Genomic DNA, 25,754 nt, shown 5'->3' with positions numbered 1-25,754 from the left:
TTTTCTCTCAAAGCTGACTGGCTCCTTCCAGCTGACACCTACTCTTATACGTGTAGCCAGTGATGTCTTTGTAGGCTTCTCCTCAATGCAGCACACATGGTGGACATTGATTCAGTGGCCATTTAGCAAGCCCAAGAAGTGCTGCATGGAAAGTTCATTGTAATTTCCATCTCCTATTCTTCTAGTTTTCTCTCCCTTAAGGAAAATCAATTTGAGAAGTGACCCACTTATCTGATACTTCACATCCAGGAAGCTGCAGCCACAAACAAAAACCTAACAATCTAGAAACACAACTGGTGCTTTGTCAGACTCTTGATTGCTAATAAAATAACACACATTGTTAAGCTGCATGCTATGAATAAAAAATAAAGTTAGCAATAGCCACAAAGCCATCTTAAGGGTATTAAAAAGTATTGCTAAGCATGGTATAATTGTCTTGATGTCTAAAGCCGTTCAATAATGAATTGTGCGTGCTTACATTTTTTGAAACAGAAACCACATTCAATAAAACACCAGCAGCTATTCCAAAATAACTTTAATAAAAAAGCTTTTGTGTTTATTTTTCCTTATACTTTTAGAACTTCCTCGCCCAATTATCTCCAATCAGGCCTGACAGTTCAGTTCTAGGGTTAAAGAGCTTCCAGTTCCATTATAGATAAGCTCACAGGTATTGATTTGAGCTTTTTTTTTTCTCCCTCGCAGTCACAAGTAGATATTTGTGGAGGAGAGAAAGTTTTTAAATCCTTTGCTAAGTGGCAGGAGTGAAACGGCAAAAGAGAGCAATGCAGATCAAATGAAATTATAGGAACCAGTTTATTAGAAACTTTGCTTCTGCACCGGGTGTTATACATAGTTTCAAAGGTCACCTTTTCTGAAATTATCATTGCTAGTTTAAGTATTCTATATGGATTAGCACTAAGTAAACCTCTACATTTATCCTGAGAATTGAGATCAAGCATTATATCTTAACACCAGGACTAACCGATTTAATGGGAGCTTTTTCTATCTTCTTTATAGTGTTAGAGTCTCTTGGGTTCAAAGGTCTTGTTGTTCTAATTTATTTAGGTATGTGTTCGGCTGGAGGCTAATTACTCTCCCTGTGCAATCAAAGCATTACTAATTGTTGCATCTCTGTTTTAATGATTAGTGCTTGTCCCATCCCTATGTCCAGTCATTACCTCATAACTTGGAAGATTAGGACCATGGGCACACTATAAGAGAGCACATAGATTGCAGATGAGGTTGAGAAAAGAGCTATGTTGAATGTATCGCTAAACTAGTCATGTTGACTCTTTGATGGGTTTGGTGTGAAAAAGACCGATCAACTCAATGTTTTTAATTGTGTCTTTTTCACACTCATTAAAAAAGGAAGCTAAACATATGCCTTCCTGTTAAACTGTCTTTGTTAACCCATGATATCCTGCTTCATATTTGTTTTCTATTTTTCTGGAATATAAAAATCCATGTCAGCAATGGAAGAAGAAGGTACTTTGTGTACACACACACACACACACACACACACACACACACACACACACACACACACACACACACACACACACCTTTCAGGCTGCAGCATATTTGGCCAAGCTAGCAGTCCTCTCAGTACCAATATGTTGGAGCATAAAGAGAAAAGCAATTTTAAGCAGATGAGGCTCTACATGTTCTTCAGTAGAATATTAACAAGGAGAGTAAGAAAAGATATTAAATAGCACAATGACATTTGAGAAAAGAGTGATTATCAGTTCCATAGCAGATTTCTTTTCTTTTCCTGAGTAATTGTGGAGGTCAGTCAGTAAGTATCTATGGCTTTGTGATACTGGGTCATACTGGTACAAATGTGGTAAAGACAGGCCTTTTCTCTACAGAATTAGCATAGTCTCACAATGATTTCTGCTTCCACGCACAAGAATCCTGAAGTTGGGACTGTGGGTTTCACTGGCAACAGTTCTTCTATTCTGCCATAAAACAGGACGGGTTAATTTAGGAGTATGCAGCTGACACACAAATGACCCCACCTTCTAAAAATGCCTTCAGCCCATGAAATCTCACTGCAGATGGGGAGGGCCAAGTCAACTGTGGGGCTGTTCTACCTACCTCCTCAACACAGCAGTATGAAGGTGAAAGTGTGCATGTCCTTAAGTCAGATTGCGTTTATCCTAGTTAGCAACCCTCAGTGACAATTTTGCAATTTTGGTTATAACATGGGTTAACAGCTCAAGTTCAAGTCCTGGATTCCATAGAGGCTTCAACCAGAACTCCTATGCTAGATTAAAACCCAAGTTACTTGTCTTCACTTTCTTTTCAACCTGAGTGTATTAAAATACACAACTTGCTTGGCAGCGTAGACAGACCAGGGCTGTAATAAACTATGGGAATCAGTATTGTCCAAATTGTCTGGCGCTTAGAATTTTCCCCATATGACATAATATGGCCATGCTTAGGTGTCAAAACAGTACTACTGCTTGTGAGAAATAGCGTGACATGGACATTATGGGTCAGCCTATGCTGCTCTTAGTCCCATTGATTCCAAGGGTGTAACTCATAAATATTATTCAGATGATTAACTCAAGGGCAATAAATTATTTGAGAAGGGTACAAAGAATCCGGCATTCAAAATTTCAGTACTGCTGCACAGTTGGAAACACAGTTGTAAGCTTGACCAAAAGAAGAGGTAAGAAAAAATGGTTCCTTCTCTTACAGGTGTATTATACATCAATTAGGGGGAGTTCTTATATTCACAACAAAAAGGATGAGAGAATATCCTCCAGAGACTCAGAAGCTCCTAACAAACACCTTGGACTGACACTTCTAATTCAGACCTATCTTCCAGCTTATTCACTAGACTCTATCCATCTTCCAGTTCATACACAAGATTTTATCAGTGAATTATTTTTAGTCTTATCAGCAATGGCCTGCTAAGATATACAGGGACTTTGCACATTTTCTTCTGGCTATTGGAACTCTTGTCTGTATGTATGTACCAGTGATTTGCCATCCAAGGGGAAAAGTTCTTTCCTTGATTTCACTATGCACTATATTCTTAATTCTTCTAATGCACTGAAGAATATATATATCCATTTATACACAGATATATACGCAGATACACAGATATATATAGAGATATATAGACACACACACAAACACACACATATTATTCTAGTGCATTGACTGTTCGTCTGATAAAAGATATTGGATTTACCCAAAGAACCTTGTTTGCCTATATCCTTAGACCAAGACAGCTACAACCTACACCCTTGACTCTTATACATAACACCTCCATAAGAGAGAAACTTTGTTTATAGATATTAAAATATATATACTTTAAGTTTTCTTTGTTAGGAGAAAATTCTTTAAAGGGTTTTCAATTCCTGAAAGTGAAAAAAGTATAAACTCATTTGATGGACTCTTAAGGTTTTTTTTATCTACATTTTGATAGATAACTAGAGCTACTTGGAACATTTTTTTTCTATCTGAAAATGTCAGTTTAATCAAAATGAAACATTTAATAGAGAAGTTTCAATTTCAACAAACTTCTGTTTGGAAAGAAAAATACAAAACATATCATTATACTTCTTATATCAGAATGAAATATCTCTCTCAACTTTTTTTGGAACACAATGCCTGTTCTGTGTTTACCCATTTCTCTTGATGTAACCTAGAAAAGGTACTCACATTCTTTAGATATTTGATATTTGCCACCTTATTAGATACACTGCTATTTATAAACACCTACCTACTTCATAGGATGCTGCAAGGCTTAATTAATCATCTGAAAAGTATTTTCAGATCCTCAGACAAAAGATATAACAGAAGTGGAAAATATTATTGCAGAAATCAGGAATATGGCTAAAAGTGGATTGAAACAGGAGGGGGAGCCCTCACCATGTCAATCAATGGCAGAGATGGCATGCTATCCATGGCATTTATATGGCACCCTTCATTAGCATAATAACTAAGGGCTTTGTAAACTTTAATTATTTTACTCTTACAGTTGTTCTTTAAGTCCATGTAGTACTGCTACATGTATTGTATAGGGGCACAGAGAAACTAAGGGTTTTTTTCAAGGTCATACAAGGAGTCCATGGCAAAGGCAGTAACCAAGATTTCCATGTTAAGAAACCATTGTGATGCACTACTGGCCTTCCCCTTGGGAGATGCAGCAAACTGTTTCCCCAAATCCATAAAAGAAAGCTATGTTTTCTTTTGCCTTCAGAAAACTGGAGGTGCTTCTGCCCCCTCTGCTTGTGCTCCCCTTCACTTAACAGTTGCAAGGAAGGTTTTCCAAACCAGGAGTCATGGTCTCTGGAACTAAAAGAAAAGTTGAAGTTTACTGCAAAACGGATATATCAAGCTGCAGTTTGTCTATGGGATAACTACTACATGTTGACAGAGCACAAACACTTCAACAGGTTTGGCATTTCTTCTTAGAGAGGCCAGCAGTCCTCAGAACCACACACCATGACATATATCAGCAAGCATCAGATGCACTAGGGACACACTTTAATTTATCCTAAAATGTGTATTTAGGGTCACTCTTATACAGTGCCTCTAATGTTCTAGATCAGAGGTTCCCAAACTGGTCTTACTGTATACCTTCTTGATTCACCAGCTGCCCACATACTCCTACCAGTATACGTTTTATATTTTAACTCCTTAAACGCAAATTATTATTATAATGAAAATTAATTCTGCCATTACCCAATTTCTCCCACGTAGCCCCCAGAGACGTCTTGTGTATCCCCAGGGGTACACATCCCACAGTTTGGCAACCCCTGTTCTGGATGATATTATGCAGCTAAAATGTTGATGACTGCCTGGCCCATTTTGACATTTTTTACTTGCAGAGCTTTTTTTGTATCTGTACCTTGTAAGTAGTAAAATATTTGTCCCCCCTTCTTTACTGTCCCACTTGTGCACCATGTTTACTGCATAAAATTATATATTGGGACATGATAATTCTTGGCATACAGTCACGCACATCATGCCAGAGATTCATTTTGTCCATTACTCATACCTTGTACTAATGGAGGAGCTTCCATTTAATTGCACCAAATGAAAATCTCCCTGTATTTTATTTACTAGCATTTCATTTGAGTCTGTTTGGCACAGGCATGTCCGACTTCCCGTTCCTCTTTGCATCTTATTATTGGCGGCAGGCACGCAATTAATCCCATTACACGGTAATGGATTTACATTGGGATTACTTTAAATGGTTTTGGTGAAGCAATGGCTGTGAAACAATGTACTTTTTTTGGCAGAACTGTTGTGTAAACTACCATTTCCTTTTCCCTCCCTGGTGAATACAAATAACTTACTTAGCCAAGTAAAGGGACCCTCTTCCATTGGCCTTGCCTCTAATGTGCTGGAGTTACTCCAGGAAGGGGGTTGGAGTACAAAGAAGTTTATTCACAATTAAAATTTGGCTCTGGGTTTGTGCTACTTCAGACAAGGACAAAGAGGAGGTCACTTAAATGTTTCATGAGGACAGTTTTTGAGTATAATCTGAGACTAGATTGCTCAAACTTAATCTTATGTCATGCAAAGAACAGTTATGGGAACAAGGGAGCAAACAAAATCATTTCCATTCCTGTTCCTAGTGACCCAGTTTTGAAGAAAAGAGGGTTTTTCTGATTACCTGACAGGAGCTCATATCTGTATGAAAAGCATGGTAAGAGCACATTTAATCTTTCATGCTACTGGTGTGACAGCTGCGCTTTTGCTCTCTCATCTTGCATGACGGATGATTAGTAGAGAGCTAATTTTTACATGTGCAAGATTTCCATGATAAACCACAGTAGCTGCGTGCATGTGATTCAAGCACTAATTGTGTGGGTCCTGTCATGAATTCAGCAGGAAAGCAGTGTATTTCATGGTTAATACCAGTGAAGAGACACGCAATACTCAGTGGATAAAAGGCTTGTAGTCCCAGCTGGGAAAATAGTTCCATTATCTCCCAGCTGCATAGACATTCCATACGGCTTGGTTCTGCCTGGATGAACAGTGTGGCTTGCTGAGAGCTTGAAACACTTCTGCAGAAAATTGTAAAGATCCTGAGACATTTCACTGTAAAGAACTGTAAGTACAGAATTGTGCTGTCTGCTGCAATGTGCATGGTGCTGGGAGAGCTGCATTTTCTGCCTCTTCATTTGCTCTCTCTCCTGCTAATGAGAATTACGGAAAGAAAACAACAATTTTACTGCTTTACTAATGCTAGGTTTCTATTAATTGCTGCTGCTCCCAATGCATTCATTCCAGGCAAAGGGAAGAAAAAAAAAAAAAAAGATAATCTATAGCTAGCTAGAAAGATGTTGAATTTGTATTCATGTGAGGAGGAGGTAAAACGTAACGAGAGGCTATGCTGCTAAACAGACACTACAGGTATATGTTTTTGAGTCGTTCACCAGCTCTGTGCTGCAGTAAAACGAGCGGGCAACAGAGAGGATGACAGTGCTAATTTTGGCACTTTCCTGTGACTTTATACTGCATTTGAAAAGGTGGGATATGTCATTTGAGAGTCCTCTTGTTTTCTAAAAGCTAAAGGTTTAAAATCAGTAAATATTTCTTCAGCTGAGTCTTCAGAAGATTGCTTCCCTGGTTGGTTATTTTTAATAAGGAAGCAAGATAGACTATAAGACACACACGCACACACACACACACACACACACACACACACACACACATATAGTATTATATTTAATGATCTTTATATGCTTGTCCAGAGGTTTATGACTATGGTGCAGTTTGGATTGTATCATTTATTTCTATGGAGTATTAAAGCTTAAAAGAAACCGTAATACTTTATTCAAAGTTTGGGAAGTTTGTGGTTCCAGAAACAAGCTATAGGAACTGTATGGTCAGCCAAGTGGGGCTTTATGTTCAAGTGTACACTCTTTTAGTGCTTTTTGCTGGGTTTCAGACATTTGTTGCATCTCTAAAAGGACACTCCTGACATTATTTGAATAATCAGTCTCCATGCTAGGAATTTCTTGCAGCGTTCATAGACTAGCTACCTGTAAGTTAAAAAAAGAGAGAGACAAAGAAGGCGCTATGCAGTTTGTTTAGTCAATAGGCTTCTTATTCCTTTGTCCTTTGAGGCAGGGACTTATAGTTGTGTATTATTGAATAAATGCAGGATCTTTACTTTTGTTCGTTTGCTTTTGGGGCTTTTTTTTTTTTTTTTTTTGGAGGGCAGGGCTTCCTTGACAGCTTGCTTATTCCCCCTCGAAGATTTAAAAAGTTCTACAAATGTTATGTAGAGAGAGAAATAAACATTATGATGCCTGTAGTTCTGTGCCCCACAGCAATACAAATAGCAGATCTTCATCAGCAAGCCTTGGCTTTGGTGCTTCTGTACTAGTGTCAGTGTTTTGTGTTTCATGAGGCTCTGCTTCAGAGATTTTATGACACAAGAAGTCCCAAATCAGTATATATATGCAGTTAGCAACTACTACATATCGGATTTTAATGTGAAAAGGAATCATAAAAGAGAGTAGCACACCCAACCATCTTTTTAAAATGCTAGTGAGCTGCTGCCATTTGTGGGTGATATTTTGAACAACTAGCTGTCTTGAGAATAGTGAGTTTGAGAATAAAATACATAACAACTTTGGCACTAAAAATGAAACTGGAGATGTATGTGCCTCTCTTCCTTCTCCCCATTCCTCCCCCCCACTCTTCACCCTCAGTCTCTACAATTACGTCTAAAGCAGCCAGTGCCATAGCAAGCCGGGGGGGGAGGGGAGAGAGGGGATGACCACCCTGGGTGCCGAAGTGAAGGGGTGACGATAGATGCTGCCTAGCTGGGATTTAATTCAGGGCGGACCTGCAAGTGGCTCTTTTTGGGGGGTGCAGAGATGGGGAAGGGTGGCTCCTGCCATGGCATGCACTCCTGGGCAAGCATGGGGGAGGGTGCATGTGCCCCCCGTATCTGTGTGCAGGGTGAGGGCGGGCTGCCACTGCGGGCTTTGCCCTGGGCACTAAACTTCATTCCTGAGGCACTGAAAGCAGCTAATGGTAAATAATAAGTTAACTTAAAATTAGTGACTTCCAGTTGAAGCAAAGATTGATGTTTTCCATTCCTGAAAGAAAAAAAAAAAACAAACAATTGGGCAGAGTTAAGGTGTGCTTGGGCTGTGTGGATATGAACACGCAGCACGTGTTTTAACAAAAACTATTCAGTGGAATAATACCCATCCCTACACCGTGTATAGATAGATGTACACCAATGCAGAAAAACTGCACGCTGAGATCTTGCAGTAAGTCAGTATTTGCCAAATGTTACTATAACACAAGCACCGTGGTTTTTACTCATTTTGTTCAAAATATTGATTGAGTTTGCAACCATCTCAAATGCCCTCCCAATAACCTTTACACTGGTGTCAGTTAAATACTGCTCACCTTCCTGAGGCAATGATAACTCAAGGGAATTGGACAAAAGTGTAGAATTAAGACAGAGTTCCTGTTTGCAAGTATGTGCTCTAAACGCTATGTCCCAACTCGCAGGTTGCTTAAGGCAAACTGTCCTAAAGAAGATGCATTCAAGGTAGATTGGCTCAAAAATTCCTTGTTTTCCTATCAAAGGCTGAAGCCAAAGAGGTCTGTATATAGACATATGACCAAGTGGAACCCTGGTCTTCAAAGGCTTCCCATTAAAAGTTCAAGGCAGAATAATTGCAGGTCTGATCTTGTATCCATTATTATCTGTGCCTGCCCTTTGGACCCCAAAGTACCAGAATTGGTAGATACAGGGTACCATCAAATATTTCGATGCCCAGGGACATTAGTTGTACATATAACAAGGCAGGTTAATATTTGATGGCCTCTACAATTTATTTTGACTCTTAATATAAATGTGGGTTATATGAACAATGCATTATTCCAGAAAAATGTAGTATCTTTGAATTGTTTAATTGCTTTGCTCAACAGCTTTCTCCCCACCCCCACTGCCAAACAGAAAAAAAATAATACCAAAACAAATAAGACAGTAATCATCATCCTCTACCTGAGGAAATTATGGGAGGCAGAGATGTGACAGACAACAGTCATGAATGAAAAGGTCTTGAATACTATCATGATGAAGGTGATATCAGCAACTGAATACAGCAGAATACTGGACAGGCATTTTTGTAATGAAGAATCATCATGGAATTTGAAAGCATCTGTTTCAGGTGATTCATGATCTCCATCTATAGATGGGGGAGAATATGTTGCACTTTCATTTATCATATACCCTTACAGCACCAGCTCCAGCTCCTTTTCCCTGGAAGGCCCCAGCCAGGAGGGTTGACACACAGGGACCTATGGAAATCAAGGCGGCAGGCAGCCAATTTCACAAGCCAATCATAGGGCCAGCTATGCCATTTTCCCAGTGCCTGCCCCCCCCCCCATACCACTCATTGGCTAAGGAGCCCTGGTGGCCCCATTTCTGTAATTAATTGGCCAAGAGGGATATACATTGTGCAGCACTCCTTAGCACTGATTGGTGAAGAGGAGTGGGGCTACATAAAAGGCAGCCCTCGCAGCCAATCAGCAGCAAAGCATGGGGGGTGGCCACCATCTTGGCTACTCCCCTTCACACTGGCAGTTCTCCCCAGTGGTCTGTGAGACGAGGCCCTAGTAGCCATGAGGAATGCTGACTCCTACTGGGGAGCCAGTATTTTATTTTATTTTATTTTTTTTAAGTTCAGAGATTTTGGACAATGCCCGATTTTGTGGTTTCCGCTAAATCATCAAAATCACAGATTGAGTCATCCCTGTTGATTCAGCTCTGTGCACCTCTCATCTCAACCAAAGTATTAGAGCACAGTGGGCTCCTGCCCTTTGGATTACCTACAGATGATTAGAAGCATTTTTTTTTAAATTTGCTCTTGAGGACAAAAGGTGTTTTTCCCCATTTGTTCAGGGACTGTAAAATTAATTGCCCCTCAGTAGACATTGAGATAATTAAAGATGCTTAATACCTCAATTCATTTCCAGTAATTTGACTTATAAAACTGCTTTTCTGAAGTTAAGGCATCAGATAATGATGCATCAAGATCCCTTTCTCTCCTGGGTCTTCACTGGGTAGTTAACCCAAGTAATCGACATCCGCATTAGCTTATCTAAGACGTTGCTATGAATATCACCAATGCCAAGACCAGCCTGCGCTCGGGTGGTATCAGACATTCAATTTAACTGAAGAAGTGCATTTAAAACACAAACAGAAGCAAGTTCAGATAACTGGGGACATGTTAAAAACCCTTATGCTCTGCAAAGTTGTTCCCTTTCAGGCAAGGGTTATCTCCTAACACATGCTAACTTTAATAGATCACTGCATTTTAATGATTTGTAAGTATTCATAGTTGTTAAAAGCTGGAAGGGACCTTACAGATCATTGGGGCCAGCCCTCTGCACAAGGGCAGGAAAGACTATTGCAAGTGTACATGCAACAAGGCCCTTACAGTGGGCTTGTGTTCATGTTCATTAATGCACCATAATTACGACGCATTAAGTTAAGTACCTGTAATGACAGGTACTAATTTAATTCACTGTAATGGGCGCTACTCCACATTAGCGCAAATGAATAGTCTTTTTGTGCCATTAATGCATACTAGACAAAAATCTACTGCACATTAGCATGGGTTTTGTCCACTGCGCTAATGTGCAGTGGAATTAGTCTACTGCACTCAAAGCGTCTCATGTAGACGCATCCACTGTGTCCTCAGGTCTGCCACAATCCTTGAGGGCCTATATCCCATGATTCTCTGTGCTGTGACACTAGGATTCTTTCCCAGGGCATTGTAGGAAGGTGACTACTTTTGCATGTAAAGGGAGTATGTTAAAGCATCTCTGGAAGTATGATAGAGGGGGTGGAACCAAAAGCAAGGTGAGACTCCAAGACAAATCTGAGATGAGGACCCAGCCCCTCTCTCAAGCGTGCCTCTTTCCCCAAAGAAAATAGATGCAGAAAAAATGATGGATCCCTGGCAATGAAGAAACACACGTTTCTACTGTCTTTTCTGCTAACACACATGATTGGGATTCTCATGAATGTTGTAACTTCCATGCAGAGTTTAAGGATGGAAGACAGATGATCCTTTTTCTTTACTGCTAGCAGCAGCTGTGCACCATTTAATCAGGTTATTTCTCATTGGCACAATCCCTGGTTTGCTACCTTTTTTTTTTCTCTTTGTCCCAGTGAATGGGTATTGCAAATCTCTTGCTTTATTGTTTACTTGGGTTCATGCCATGAACTGGTTGTCCTATTTTCAGGACAAACTTACAACATTGCTCTGCCACAGTAAGGACTTTACATTAATATTTCCCGTCGTTTCTAACACCAACAGCTCCACTGCTGGGGGTTTTGCTGTAGATGCTTGCCACTAGCATTCCTAATACTGTATCATTACAGCTGCTAAGAGCTGGTTATTAAAAATGCTGGTGGTGCTTTGACATTAGGGCCTACAAAGTTGCTAACACCAGTAAAGCAACGATGAGAGAAAAGATCCTTTTAACCAGATCTTCAATTATCTGCAAGGGGAAGGGTTATGAAATCATCCCAAATTCATTCTGTTTTGGCTATAGCTGTAATATGGGACTTCAAATGTGGCTGGGGACAGACGGCTCCACATCACCATGTGAAACTTCACTAATACACTTGCATTTCAGTCATGGCACAGAAGCAGGCTGTAGTATAACAGCATACAAAATGTGCAAGGCACTGTGCACGTAGGAAGAGTAGGCCAGAAAAGCTTATGGGTCTTTGTCTTTTTGAGCTGATAAGAGGAGGGGATAAGATTAAAGCTAAAGAGGTGAGAAAGGGATCAAGCCACATATCTCAGCACACATTACACGCTACCCCACTACAGATTTCAGCAATGGTGAAGGATGCTTCAGCTGGAGTCAGCTGAGCTATACCTTCACCTCAGTCTCATACTGCCTCAAGGTTGATCTAGCCGGCAGGCAGAAAGCTACTGCAAATTCACTGGGGCAGTGCTCTAATGGGACCTGTTATATGAATGGATAGTAAGGCTGTCAAAAATGTGTGCTTTGGCCCCTGTGGAGTGCTGGAAGGTTTTTCGGCTATTTTTTGTTGCTGTTTTTTTTTATTTAAATGGGAAGAATGCATAGTCCTCATTGCTCAGGAGAGAGGAGAAAGAGAGAGTGTAATTCCCCCCCTCACTTAAACCTTGTACTATCCTTCCAGCCTATGGAGATGAGAACAAACGAAGATGGTCAGAAGCACAGGGTTTTTGTTGGGTTTTTATTAAAATTCCAGACAGCATCTGCAGTAATGTTCTTGTTAAGGAGAGATGGAAAACAGGAAAAAAGATGAGAGAAACAGTGTTATGTCTTTGCTCTCACTACATTAATAATATGTGGAATGAACAGACACAGCTGGATTCTAGATAACCACATTTATTAGCGACACAAAAATATTCAACGCCTAGCTACCTATATACACGGCCGTTCTGGCAGCATTCGGCTGGCTTGAGCACGCGAAGGCAGAGAGGCTCCCAAAAGAGCACCCGCATTAGTTACAGGGCTATGACCCAATTCCTATGTGTTAGCTCCTCCTCTCTCCTTAGTGTAAAATATATGATCAAAGTTATCAATACAGGCAATATGCTCCCAGTTCAGTTTAAAAGGTGGCTTCCGACTTTTCTTTGGATCACCTCACATGAGCAGATCAGTTGACGAAACGAGCTCAAGTTCACAAAGGGTGTGCTCTATATCAGGGATTGGCAATGTTTTTGGGCAGAGTGCCCAAAACGCAGGCCACCTCAGTGCTGACATGCCAGGGGCAGATGGAGGAGCTGCTGCAAGGGGCCTGATCCTTGTTGTGGTAGCACAACCTCGGCTCCTTCCCTGCCACGTGCTCCAAGGGGCGCATGCCAAGCAAAATGCCTTTGGTGCCACACACTAGCACCCGTCCCAGGGGTTGCCTATCCCTGCTCTATATCTTATTTAGTTAGCGTATAAGGTGCATAACTACCCTGCCTTCTGCCTAACATCGCAATGATATAAGGAACAGCATCTGCACTTTCTGCTGTAGCGGTTACCTACAAGATCTTCCTATTTGGTAGTGTTAAGATCACTTGTAGTTCAGGTAATGAGACTTCCTGGTACTCTCAAGTCACTGCCTGTGGCTGTATTACTGGCTCGCTGTTTCAGTGGGAATTACTTACACAAAGCCTCTTGCCAGACTTTACCAGGGATTGGCAAAAGAACTCAATTTAGTGAACAAGGTTTAAGTTTATACATTTGTATGGGAAATGTGATGAGACTTTTTTTTTTTTTTTAATTACATATTGAGGCAGATCACCCACTCCAAATTCTCAATATTTGAGAGTTGGCACTTTCTTGGGATGTGGATAAGCAAGGTTCATGTCCTTCCTTTGCATCACTAAAAGAAACCGTCTTGAAGGCTTTATCTGGGAGGATTTTTAGGTGCAGAATGGAGATGCTGATGAAAACCAAAACACTTCCTTCTCCCTCAGAATAGCCAATAGTACTAGAGTTATGGTACTCATCAAGGATATAAAAGGCCCTGGTCCCATCCAGGTAAAACAAGGACTTTAACCTGGAGCTGCGAGAACTCAGGCCAGTTCCTGATCCACGAGCTTATTGGTTATTGTAGCTGCATGCGCACGCTTTCTTCCTCCCTCTCCCTCTGACCAGAAATTCTTTCCCGAAACCAAATCATTTTCCCAATGAAAGCTTTGGGAAAGCTGACATTTCTGTGAAAAGTCTGTGCTGTGAGGCATTATCATTTTCTGATAAAAAATCTCTTTAACACAATAATAAGTGAACCTGTTATTTAGCAATACTGAAGTATATACAAGTACACTTATGTAAGTCTAATACTGAAGTAAGCTTTTGCATGTGTTAAGAAGGCGTTTCGGGTCATTCTCGTGAAGCCTCCATTTTTGATAGGCTTGGGCTAGGTTGATGTTGGAGAAAAACTTATTATTACCTAATCACTTCTCTATTCTGCACAATAAATACTTCTAAATCACCACAGATATGGATAGATTTTGCTTTCTTTTTCAAAGCACAGTAGATGTGCATCACGCATTCAAACTCCCCTTGGGTAGCAGTCCTCCGAGTGCTGCAGTCTTGCCTTTACCTGTGCCCAGTAGGGAAAATTCCTCAATCTTGCATGCTGAAACATAACCTTTCAACGTCTGCTTTCATGTGCTTTAGAGCCTGGTACCATCCTCAAAGACATGAGTTGCCTTGTCCAAAAATTCAGTTCTTTCTTTTAGGCCAAAGTTTATTTTATTTTTTTGCTTCCACTTGAAAATATTTTATGCTTTGTCCTCCCAGCAAAATTCCTCTTAGCTGTTTTCTAACAACCAACGTGTATCCCAACTGCCTTCACTTTACAACACAGAGGTCTAGCGCATGATGTTCGCAGGTGTATGGTGCCATGACAGTAATAATACCTAGGGGAGAAAGCAAATCCTCTGTGTACTTCTTTCCCCCTCAAGCATTGAGGTTTACTGAACCCTCATCCTTTTAAGTAGTTTCTGATGATCCTACTGTGAAAAGCACTGAAAGAGAAGTCCCTACACCAGGCACTGTTTTAAGCATTTTACTGTGTTCCCATAAAAGACCCCAGCTAGTACTTTGCTTCCTAAAGTCTAAACTAAATCCTGTAAGGGGCACATCATCTCTGTGCTCCCCAATTTCTGCTCGTTTCTGCAACCGTATCACACAGTTTCTAAGCATTTTCTATCGAGTGTTTGATGTTTGAACTTTGGTTCATACGTAATGTTGGCTTCATGCTGTGCTTGCAGCTTTCTGGTATACAAAGCAGCAGACACCGCCGAACCCGTGATTTCCAGTGCATGCTTGAAAGCCAAATCAGCCTTAGACAACAAAAGTTTCCAGGATTGCTGCAGTGTGCATACCACGTGCTGTTACATAATTCAGACTCTCCGCAAACTGGTGAAGATCTGTGCATTTCTCTTCAGTTCTCCCACAAAAAAAAAAGTTAATTTTCTTTTTGATTCTGTTGTTAGCAGGGCGCGGGGAAGGGGGGGATGGGAATCATTGCGGATGCTAATGGGTGGCTGTCAAATTTCCACAGCCCCAGCAAGTGTTGTGTGCGAAGGTTTAGCAAAAAGCAGTGAGGCTGCACAGCACATTTGCCTCTATTACACTCAGTTAAATTGTCATTTTCCCCTTATTGCCAATACGCTATTCAAATCTCTAAGGTGATTCAAACCTTCCTCTTTCAGAAAGATTAGGTTACTCTGAGCCCCAGTTGTTACAGGCTAATTTCACATCACCTAGACTAGGGGCGTCAAACATATGGCCCTACAATCTAGCTCTTGGTTCTTTGCCCCAGCATGGTGTATAGGGGAAAGGGGGTGGCTGATCCGTGGGCCGGATCAGGACCTCACATGGGAACCTGCACAGCTGGCTGGAGCGGGACTGCCAAGCACTGCACATGCCATGTGCGGCTAGACTGGCCACATGCAAACTGTATGTGGCATTGGGGACCACCATGGGGTGTGCACTTCTTGAAGACCACCCCCCACCCCACCCCCACATGCTAGCTCTGGGGCATCATCCAAATCTGCTCTTCCAACTGGCCCATGAGGCTGGATGAACTTGCAACCTTTGCCCTAGACCTCCTCAGCTACTTATTTGTCCTATTGCTATTTATGAATAAGGACCCTATCCTTCTATTGTGTTTTTGCCCAATAGTCAGAATATGGTGAACCCACAAAGTTGGATTTCAAGTAACCATATTCCTTAACTTTATACAATAATGAAAGTTTAGCTTCCTGCTAAACCTGGCACAGGTTTCTAGAGTTATCAAAACAGGTCCATTAGAGGACTCCCAATTATTTAAACAAATACTACCCAATTCCTACATAGTGAAAACAGGAACTCATGCTGGTAACCAAACTAAATCAGCAGCAACTTTAGGGGGAGGAAGGTGCGTGCCAGGGTTAGCAAAGAATCCTAGGAGGGAGATGTATATACAAGAGGGATATGCTGCTGCACCAGTAGAAAAAAATTATGATCAGCTCTAAGTACTAACGGAGCATTCTTTCAATGATAAAGGATGATGTCTCAAAAACCAAGAGCAGATTTGCACCTTATACTAGTGTAAATCAGAGATCCATAAGCCTTTATAAAGCAGAGGCTTACTTCATCAAATGCTGAGAAGGGACTGCAGGAAGCAGAGCTTCTAAATAGAAAGCAGTGATTTGAAGACAAATGGTGAGGAAGGAGGAGGAGGAAGGAGAGACAAGGTGGGCAGGAGAGAGGAAAACAAAACAAAGCAGTTAACCCATTGTGGGACATAGGGATTATAAAGGCTAATCTAAGCAATGGGATAAGATCATAGTCTTGGTTTAGGCCATACTTATTACAGTCCTGTTTGTGGATGATTTCTTGGTCCACAATTTCCCATTCACGTCCACTTTTTAAATTTCTATCGCCCAATAATAACAACTACTCAGGTCAGCGGTACAATATCCACAGAGATTAATTTGTATTGACATCAGTTCCAGGAAAACACATAGGCCTGTAGCAGATTTAGGTTCATTTATTCTTACATATTTTCCCCCAAATTCATTTAATAGAAAATTTCATTTTTAATGCATTTATTTTTTAATTATTTGCCTTGCTTTTGAATCGCAAAGGGGGGCAGGGATGACATTTTCCATGAAACAGAAGATTTAGTTGCCATATACATCTGCCGTTTTGTGCACTGGAATTTCGATGCACTCCATCTTGGAATAAGGACTTAATGAAGGAGAAGTGTGTATATCAGAATATAGACAATTCAGGGAGTTGCATCTCTTTTCCCCCCCCCCCCCAAAATAAAAAGAAAGTTACATAAAGAGGTACCCAACTGAAAAAGAAAGAAAGCAGATGCTCTTTATTCAGCAAAATAATTGTTCTCAAATTAATTCATTTGCAAAAAGAGAAGTCTGCCTTTTTTTTTTCATTGTAGCAGGTCTGGTTGGATCTAGGAGAGCAGTTTACCTGCAGTTATTATTACAGGACCTTGCTGTTATGACCAGGGTCAGGTTTGCATTGTGTGTATTCGTATAAGAAGCAACCCCTGCCTTGCAGTGTGCCTCTGGTCAGAATGATCATTGGTATGCTATTCAGTGGCAGCTGTCCCAGTATTCAAAGATAACTGAGTGTGAATGTTGTATTATTTACCACATATTTCCCTTACTGTGCCTTTTGCTTCTCTCTACACAAAAAGAAACCTCCTCTAAGGCCCTTAATGGCCCACGCATCTTGGAATCGCGCAAATCCTTTGATGGTTTCTGGAGCAGCTGCTTAATGGACTGCAATTGGCTACACTGAGTAGCTGTTCTTCCTGCCCATAGCATTTCAGTAAATACCCCGCCATCAACGTGTGCCATCATCTAGCCCCTGCTGCTGCCACAACTCGAACAAGATCTTCTGAAGGATGCAGCAGCAGCAGGAAGGGCCATTGCCCCATGCCTGTACAAGCTTCAGTAACCATGTAGGTCTCAGACATCACCTAGCTTATCAGTAAGCAGTCTGCCTCCAGGGAAAATCCTGGCTTATGAACCCTTTCAATTACTTCATCCCCAGATCAGGAATAAACTGCTCTTAAGTTGAATACTCCTTTGAGAACAATGAGCTTCGGGGAAGAAATAGGATGGCGCTTTATCTAGAGAGAAGGGAATAGAGGATCTTTACAATGCACACTAGACACCTTCGAAGGGAGCTTTAGAAAAAAGTTGGACGGAGGCAGAAGGTAATACTTATTATGAAACAATGCTCCTGTTTTTTTATTTTGTTTTTAGTGCTTATTGAAGCTCAGTGAGATGTGTTTTCAAATTTAGCTAAAGAGATTGAAGACATCTAAAGGAAACGCTTGATTCAAATGCAGACCATAAAATAGCAGCATCAGTAAATATTAAACATAAGGCCCATCTGCCAGAAATAGAGTGCATATGTATCGGGGTTATGAATGCTATACAAATTGCTGCCCATTTTTCCTTTTGTTCACATATGGCATGTCACAGTGTCAGTGACCTGTATTAAGTTTAAGACTTCCTTGTGTAAAATGCATGGCTTTAACTAGCTTTCCTGTACAGATGCATTGCATTCAAAAACTATACACAACCTCTCACCCAAGTACAACTTCCAGATGCATACTAGAAGGACAATGGGACATTGTTAGCTTCAAAGATCCTGCTGTTACCAATGCATTGTAAACTTTAATTTTATCTGGCAAGGAACCAGCAGTCATAACAAGAATAAGGAGTTAAAAGGCTCCCTGAGAGGAAAAAGGGAAGATTCATATGTGAGAAGCTCTGTAGAGCAGCCTGAAGGCCTCCAAGATGTACAGATCTAGTTCTTCAGAAAACTAGGAATACGTGTTTTTTATTTTTAAGATTTACTTTCTTTGAAAGGACTCTGTGCTAAATAAGTAATAACATGCTTTAAAGAACCTGTTTGGTAATTAATTGCCCTGGACTTGCGTGATCAAACCCAAATCAGAACTGCAATCGTGATAACATGATTGATGTCCAGAAGAGTGGTCAGAGTAGGAGAAATATGTTTCCACCCTGACAAAGAGGTGGAACAACACAAGGTCTGAGCCTTGACAAGCCAGACTAGAGATATATGAAGAGCAATGAGCCCAGTAGCCATTACAGTCCATACCAGATAATAATTTCCTATTTCCCATCACCATTACCTGATGTATCAGCTGCATTAAAACTAAAAATACATCTAGCCAGCAGCTAATTAAGAAAAGATTTGAAGCGAATGCTACAGAACCCAGACACCTTTGTAGAAAAATTTGAGGTTGTCTTCCAATGGTTTATATTATGTAGGAGACAGTTGTATTTAGGTAGACAAATCAGTGTTTTCAGTGACCCATCCACTTAAAGGGGAAAGGACAGCTCTAGTTGCTTAATGTAAATAGATGAGGTAAATGTTGAGTATTAATAGGAAAAATTGGAAAGTGAGAAAAAACAGAGCAAACAGATTAAACTAATTCTAAAGTTGTAATTACAAAGCCAAATAAAGTATGAGCATATATGGATACTGACTTAAAAAAAAAATAAAAAAAATCAAACCATAAAATAGAATTCAGTGAAAGTTGAAGCACAGACAGAAGTGACAATTTTCACCACATCTAGCCCCTGGAAAGGGGCCGTGACCAAACAGAAGTGCAGGGCTGCAGAGTGCTTTAAAAGGGTCCAATCCTGAGACAACCTCAATGCTCAGTACATGAGGGTTCAGATGAAGGCACTCCAAACAGAGCACCTTCATAAGCTCTGTCTGCATGTGCCAGGAGCAGGACTCATCTGGGGCAACACAGCCCTGGTCCCAGTGCTGTCTTCAGAAAGGAGATGGGGGGAATGGGGCAGAGGGAGCTCATTCTGGGGGTTTCCCAGCCAGAGCTGGAGGGTGGAGAGATGGACTGGAGGAACGGTGGGGCAGAGCTAGGGGACGAGGCTGCAGAGAGATTCAGCCTCTGTCCCTGGATCAGCTCTAAATTGGACCTTGATTCCCCACCCTCCCAACCTAACAGCTAACATCTGTCAGATCAGGGGGATCAGTCTAACTCATGGCCCTTTCGGTGAAGAACCATGAGTTAGACCCAGGAACTGCACTTCTGTTTGCACCTTTGCAGTAGATAAGTTTTCCGCAACAAAAATACACTGCGTCTTTTTAACAATTTTGTCAAGATCTCAACTGGGCCGTAGCTATTAATTGCACAATTCTTTGAGGGATCATACGCTTTAAACTTAGTGTTGAATAATGCATACTGTTGAACTTTGGGATAGGAGCTTTAACAAAAGAGCTGGACGTTTAGGCAGGAGACACCAAGCATCAGTAAACAGTTGAACAGAAAATTACCTGGAAAGGACAAACTGAAAAGTGCAGACTTATTAACTGATTCAGATCAGAAGAAAAATAATAGTTTCAAAGAACACAGGTATCATCAACTATTTGGCAAGGTTAAGTCCAAAACCATCTAAGTCTTAAAAATAATGGCTAGAAAAAAAAAAAAAAATCATATTCCTTGGCAATGGTAAAACTGACATAAGCAGGCATTTGGGCACACAGAACATTCAGTGTATTTGCAGCAACACCTCTAAACAACTGTGAAACTACACCCTGATTAAGACAACAGTCGCTGTCATCTGTTGTTTACTGCCATAAGCCATACAAAACACAATACTGGAAGAGGAAAAACACATAGAAAATGAATCATAGGCTGCCTGAAACTTTATTTTTATTTTTTTAAAGTCATTGTGGGCCCCAGGTGTCTCATGCTAAAGCAATAGGGCAGCAGAGAACAAGGAAGAAGAGCTAGCGTTGTTTGAAATATTTCTAAGTAGACCATGAACAAGTTCTCTGAGACTCACCAGAGTCCCACAGATCACAGAGTGGCTCTTCTCCATAGGGCAGCAACACAAAAAGGTTTTATGGCATGGAATATTAATTCAAATCTCAGTCCCTGGATAACCTTCTAAAAGGCTTTGCAAAAAGGCTAGGAAAACAACCAACAGGAACACGCATGCATCACAAAGGCACATGCCATAGTCTGCGGTAAAAGACTCTAATCTTAGTCTCGCTCTGAACAGAACAGGACGCTAAAAGAAATGTAAAGTGGAGCAGCACCAAACAATCACTTGTATGCTCAAGATCCCCCTGAATACTTAAATTAGATGCTTCAAGGCCATCTCAAACAGGAAATCAAATCCGGTGGTCACTGTCAGAGAAGTTAGTTAAAAATAAGAGCTTTTTTCATGGGGGAAAAAAATCCATTCTGTAGCAAGAAGTCTGTACAGCTAAGAGCCCTCCTCCCCAAGGCTGTACTCTTCCTATTTTCTCTTTCCCATACATGGCAGTTTCTAAATGTCACAGCTGAACCCTTATTATATTTAGCCTGTATATTTTATGCATGTTTTAATTTCAGAAGCTGGCAACTCTCCTTCCTAGAATTGAATTTCTGCTGTCAGCAGGAATATGTAAGATTTTTTTCTCTATGTACACAGTCGCTAAACTTGAAATATCAAGCAAGTGTGGGGCCAAGCCTAAAGAAAAGTTTCATAAGAAGCCATTCAAGGAACAGGAATCCCTTCTCTGATTGTAGCAACAGGCTGGATCCATCCTCTGGCAGGGGGGCTGGACCCAATTTCACAAGGTCCCTTCCAACCCCTAATGTCTATGAAATCTATGAAATCCTGGGGCACTAATTATCACACCTTCGTAATAAGGAAACCAAATAAGAAGCATCAGTTCCAGAGCAATCTAATAGCTAGAGAAACACCATTGCCAGAGAAACAAGGTCTTCAACAGGTGTCCTAGAAGAGGTACTGAGTGAACAATAGCCTTGGACTTGCCTAGTTCCAACTTCAGAGTCCCACGGCACATTGAAGAGTATACTGGTGTCCCACAATACCTTGAAATGTACACTGGTGATAATCATAGACACAGAAATGGCAAAAATCGTTGATCCAAAAGTTTTGCACAACAGAAGACAGCACCAAAGACCTCTCGCCATGCCTCTGATAGAGATGGAGAGGCTTGCAGAAACATTGCTTCACTCTAGCTACAGATAGCATTTCATTGAGCCTGCAACATCTTGTCCAAACTCTCAGACTCCACTCACAACTCAATAAACACATTAATTTTGCTTGACTGTATTAACTCCATTTTAACGGTGGTTTTAATACATATTTTTAGAGTTTTGTTAATTTGCATTAGCTTTAATGATTAGCCAATTCATTATAAATGACTAACCTATTTAAAATTTATATCCTGACATCATTTATTGTGAACAACATAGCAACCAGCTACATAATTTGACAGCGGCCATTCACATATATCTATTTTAAAAAGCATCTAACTACACAGTAAACGTTCTACTGATCAGATTTAAAACAGTCTACAATAAGAATTGATAACATCAAGGACCGTTATGCTTTTTAAATATTTTTATTGATATGTTACATTCTCCTATGCATGGAAAATAATTACAAAATTATTTGTAAAATGTTTGCATTGCTTTTAGCAATAAAAGGCTGTCATGTATAAAGTAATTAACTGGCTATGTATGTAAGCACCATTGCCCTCTGCTGGATAGAATAATAATATCAGTAGTACTTTAGATTACCAGACACATATAAAGAGTATGTCACAGGCTCTAGGAGTCCAGGTAATCAAAGATTCAGTCAAACCAATAGTCTTGCCAGCAAAAAAACTGTTTTCCAAGTCTTGCTCCCTGGAGGACTCTAATCTCCCCCCCAACACACACACACACACACACACACACACAACCCCACAAGGGGGAAAAAAAATGACACCTTTCTCCGGAGCCCAAATCCTTGTCCAAGTCCACAGCTTTGATGCCATGCCTTACACAGTAGCTGAAGTTAATTTTAGACAAGAAGAAGGCAGAAATTCGAAAGCAGACAGCCCTCTTGGAAATGGTAGACCAGCAGCTCCCTGCTTTAGAGCTAAATATAAATTGCCAAGTATTCTGATCTGAATCCAGAAAACAGTTTGTGCAGGTGTTTACTGTTAAGGATGAACAACCCTACTGCAGTCAATTAGACTAATCAAATGCTTAAAGCTAAGCACATCCATTAGTATTTTGCTGGGTAGGAGATCATAGCACTGAGGCCGAACCTTGATACATCAAGGGCACTCCAGCTGAAGTATCTCCGGTGATCTTAAAGGTAACAGTATCACATAAAAGAGAGGACCTTGTTGCACCATAATTTGGGGCGGCTCCTGGAGCTCTTCACCCCTGGATTTTCCACACATTAATACTGTAAAGTGGTTTTAAGCACTCGTTATGTGGCTCAAAATTACGCCACACCAGGGCAGGATTATCTCTGGTCTGCACTACCTAGCTCTTGTTCCATTAAGGTATGGCCAAACCCCACAAACGTGCCATCCAAGTTGAAGTGCTCCAGTATGCCAGGATCTCACGCCCCTGCCCCCCGCCTTCTGTCCCCGATACAGGAGGGATAGAAGCCTGTCTTGACTCACCACTAAGTCTAGTGGCAACTCATAGCTACAGCTCCTAGTCCAGCCCCCATTCACCAGGCCTCCGGTGGCAAGTCACAGCTGTGTGGTGGGGGACCATCAGAGAAGATTTCTACATTAACAGTGTGGCTGCTCCAAACTCCAGGCTACCACTAACACCAATCAACGTTTCTGTGGCTCACAGCATAAGGTATAACAAGGCCCAGAGAGGTGGTGTGTTAGGGTAGAAACATTCCCAAACCATTAAATATTGCATGAAAACAAATCAGAGGTGTTGGACAAATGTGTAGCTGCTGATTTGAGGAGGATAACATCTGTAGGTACTTTCCAAATGTCTAACTTAAAAGCAGTGTGGAGGACACTGGGGAAAAAGGACTTAGGTATATGCAAGAATGTCAGTATAGAAAAGTATATTCTTGAAAATGTATAATGAATTAATGGAACTACTCCTGAAAGACTGGCTGATCTCCAAAACGTGTGAGGCATGTTATGTTCCTATTAAAGTTTTCATCATCTTTACAGCACTTAACTGATGAGGAACATCTAATTGAGGTTATCATCATTTTTGGAAGAGAGATAGACCTTTGTGCTTCCTTGTCTGTAATAACTGAGCTAATGGGGATCAGAACGGTATTTCAGGGGGAAGGGATGGTCCTATTTCTGTGAGGTTGCTGGTACCTATCTCCAAAGTATCTCACCATAACCCCTGTTAGAGATATGATACTGGATAGATAATCCAGTATAGAAATTCCTGGATGGCATCAATTGTATAGTTGAGACCTGTATACTCTTATTTTGCTATGGTGAATCTTTTTCTGATTCTACAGGTAGGAAAAGTAATATAATTTGCCCTGGAATTAAAATAATTTAGCAGAGTAGGTGAGGGTCAGGAGATCTGGGTTTCAATCCTGGTTCTGTTATTGATCTTGACCTTGAAAAAAAGTCACTGAACCTGTCTAGGACCATATGTGACTTCTCTTTTAACTACTGGGTTTAAAATGTTTATTCAAGTCAATCACCAGCATAGTTTGAGACAGGTTTCAAAGTTTCCTTGTTCTTTCTGTCATTATGCTGTATTCAGTGGGCTTTGCTCAGGCCTCTAGACAATTTGCCCTTTAAGAAGACACCTGGCCTTTGGAGAATTCAGCTGCTCAGACTTTCAAGTAAGGGTGGCTTTCTAGTTTCAGTGCGTTTCACTAGGACTTTCTGTCCCTCAAATTGTGCAAAACCTCTCAAGTTCAGAGGACAGACAACTGTGTGAAATGAACTGTATGAACATTGTGATCTTTTCTTCCTCAATTTCACTCAACTGTATCAATCGCTCTAATTGTAAGCCAATATCATCACAAAATGAAACTGTGACTGTTGAGCCTTAAAGAGTTTGTTTGTTTGTTTTTTATAATTAGAGCATTGAGTGCCATAGTAATAGTTTCTTTGGGGTTCATGCTATAGCTCATTCTTTAAGCAACTTATTTATTTTTATGTCCTTTCATCATGCATAAAAAGCAAGCAAGGTGAAATCTGAGCTGTTTTGAGCAATGAGGGGTGTACCTGATTGTACTGGTAATACTCGTTTTTTGCAAGAAGTGAAAAATTGCCCGTGTTTAAAAAGATCACAGCAGAGACTTTTTCTGGGTTTTTTTGTTGTAGTGCTTCAGAAAAATTGCTTTGGGGTAAAATTCAAACCAATGCAAACCACCTAACCCAATAAAAAAGTTATAGATTGTTATTCAATATATAGTTTGTTACACAACATGCATGTGGCTTCTGTTTATTGTGGCATACAAAGTTGTTTTTTCCCCCCTCAAGATAGATTTTATGTGAGTAGGGTATAACGAAGGATAACCTTTCATATATACCAAGCAATACACAACATTACCTTTAGACTAAATCATTAATCATATGGCTGCTGCCTAATTGAGACCAAAATAAAGGGACAAAAATGGCTTGAAATTCTTCGTTAAAGGACAACTTCATGATTTATAGCAACATAGCAGTTTCCTTTTAGTTTTATAGTTTGGCCACGGGGATCTCAGAAGGGATAATATAGCATCATAGATAAGTAGGGCTAAAAGGGATCTTAGGAGTTCATACTGTCAACACCCTGCTCAAGACAAAATCATCTTTCACCATCAATATTGGTTAGTAAGTCAGTGACCAGGAAGGAGATCTGGCAGGTGGTTCATGTTCATGTATAACCAACTGAGTGGTTGGAGCTGCAGGAGGGGAGGGGGCTGGGCTAGGCAATGGCATAGCTATGGCTTGTTTATACTCAGTCCAACCTCTGTTCACTTGCTTCTGGGGAGACAGAATCATAGAAAAATTAGCATTGAAACCCAACCGCTTAGGGTTGGAAGGGAGACCTCCCTTCTGAACTCCTGACCCAGCCTGAGCAGCCAGAGTGAAAATTTCGAAGCACAGAAAAGTCAAGGGTTTATAACATAGCCCACCTTGTACATATTGTATCCTATAGGGATAGGAAAGAAACAGAAAAATTTCTCCAAAAAGAAAAATACTTGCCATTAGAATGCAGTATCTAACTAGAAAGAAAAGCTCCTTTCAGTGGACTTAAGTATTTTTTCACTTGTATACAGGTTTCCCCTTCACCTGTTTAGGTTCTTGTCAATCCATAGAGAAGGTAGGAAGGGGGGGGGGGGTGGCACTCTATGTCAAGGAGCACTACACATCCTCTGCCAGCAGAATGGGGTCAGAGGAAGGGCAAGCTGAAGTGCTCTGGGTCAAGA

At 40.7% G+C, this 25,754-nt stretch overlaps 1 protein-coding gene across 2 annotated transcripts in view; it reads left to right on the top strand.

Moving 5' to 3' along the window:
* Window positions 1-5,553: 5,553 nt before the first annotated feature.
* Window positions 5,554-25,754, top strand: part of CNTN6 (contactin 6) — a 260,433-nt gene continuing 240,232 nt past the window's right edge. The window contains exon 1 of one of the 2 annotated variants that reach the window (XM_019504720.1): window positions 5,554-6,078. The gene's annotated coding sequence lies outside the window, so the exon portion shown is untranslated. The remainder of the gene's footprint in view (window positions 6,079-25,754) is intronic. The other variant, XM_019504719.1, reaches the window with a different exon arrangement.

This window comes from Gavialis gangeticus, unplaced genomic scaffold (assembly GCF_001723915.1).
Source record: "Gavialis gangeticus isolate Ggan-Ray unplaced genomic scaffold, GavGan_comp1, whole genome shotgun sequence".
NCBI classification, from domain to species: domain Eukaryota; kingdom Metazoa; phylum Chordata; order Crocodylia; family Gavialidae; genus Gavialis; species Gavialis gangeticus.
The sequence above is the reverse complement of the archived record's forward strand: the minus strand, read 5'-3'. Positions and strand labels throughout refer to the sequence as shown.